Source organism: Myotis davidii, unplaced genomic scaffold (assembly GCF_000327345.1).
Source record: "Myotis davidii unplaced genomic scaffold, ASM32734v1 scaffold892, whole genome shotgun sequence".
Lineage (NCBI taxonomy): Eukaryota > Metazoa > Chordata > Mammalia > Chiroptera > Vespertilionidae > Myotis > Myotis davidii.
Window position 1 is genome coordinate 192,230 of NW_006284341.1, and position 1,456 is coordinate 193,685.

The 1,456-nt window shown below is 44.6% G+C and overlaps 1 long non-coding RNA gene across 3 annotated transcripts in view; it reads right to left on the reverse strand.

The window, feature by feature from the left end:
• The window catches only part of LOC107184614, a 13,333-nt gene that overhangs the window by 10,495 nt on the left and 1,382 nt on the right, over positions 1-1,456 (reverse strand). For all 3 annotated transcript variants that reach the window (XR_001515506.1, XR_001515503.1, XR_001515505.1), the window contains exon 2: positions 726-783. This is a non-coding gene — a long non-coding RNA (uncharacterized LOC107184614). The remainder of the gene's footprint in view (positions 1-725; positions 784-1,456) is intronic.

The window sequence follows — 1,456 nt, forward strand, 5'->3', positions numbered from 1 at the left end:
TGAGTCCTTGCATGTTTTCTCCTTTCTACCCATTTCCAGTAGTGCCGGGCGACATGGACTCACCGTGTGACTCCATGAATATTGTTGGTAATAGTGAACAGTACTTGAAGGGGGGCATAAAAACGCTCTCTGAGAAAAGGTGGAAAGCATTCTAATTAACCATGCCCTTAACCAAGAGCGAGAATGAGGAGTAGAGAGGGTCTGAATGCTAAACCATCTGGACACCCAGAAATCGAAAGCAGTTTCATCCAGCCCCCCCTTTTCCTTTCTGCTCCTCCAGTTCTACTAATTTCACCCTAAACTAAAGATAATCTCCCATCAACAACCATGCTCTTGATGACCCTTTCCTTTCTCCCCAGCCCTTATAAGTGCTTCAAGTCCTCTTGCCACAAAACCCTATTTTTTTAAAAAAATCCTCACTCGAGGATATTTTTCTATTGATTTTTAGAGACAGTGGAAGGGAGAGGGAGGGACACACAGAGAGAAACATCAATGTGAGAGAGACACATGGATTAATTGCCTCCAGCACGCGCCCCGACCAGAATAAAGTCTGTAACTGAGGTATGTGCCCTAGACTGGAATCAAATCTGGGACCCTTCAGTCCATGGGCCAATGCTCTATCCACTGAGCCAAATCGGCCAGGGCACAAAACCCTATTTTTAACCAAAAGTTTTGAAAAGTATCAAAGGGTTTTTTCCCCCCACTTGCCACTCTTAATCACCTACCTGAATTTCCTGTCTGAACTCCTTCCTGCCCGAGGTGTGGGCACACCTCTCCGTCCCACTAAGATGCAACACCAGGAAATAAACACAGAAAGAAGCTGAAGTTTAATACAAAACCTTTATTTTAATAACCCTCCCGAAAAGCTTGAAGCTAATGTTCACCTCAGTGGAAACCATCATCCCCCTCTCAACCCAGTATTGGGTTTAAATCTAGAAAATGCCCCAAACAGACAAAAATGTTTCCCATTTCTCCTTTCTGACATAGATAACAAAGCCAAAGGTTCCAATTCATTCACAGAAAAATACCAGTTACTTCTGGGGACTTAAACCTCAGCTAATGTGGCCGACGTGGCCGTCACGAAGACTGAGTTACGCTAAAGCAGGTTGACAATTGTGGGGCCGGCATACCTTCAAGACCCTCCCTTGGCAGAAAGGACATGGACTCACGACCCAGTCAGAAATGGTCGAGAGAAGAAGGAAAGTGAAAGATGAGGGTTAGTATAGGAAAGAAGAGTGGCAGATGGCAGGGCAGGGGAAAAGAGAGACTTTATCATTGGAAAAGCACATAGTGGACAGAGGATTTTAAGAAATAGTCTTGCCGTGACATTTGGGGCTATTATGACGGAAAGAAATGCAAAGACAGCTAAGAAAAGAATGGGGGGGGGGAGAAGGGGGGACATGGAGCTAGATAGGTGAGTAGATAAGACAATGAAAGAATCTTGGAAATGTAAACA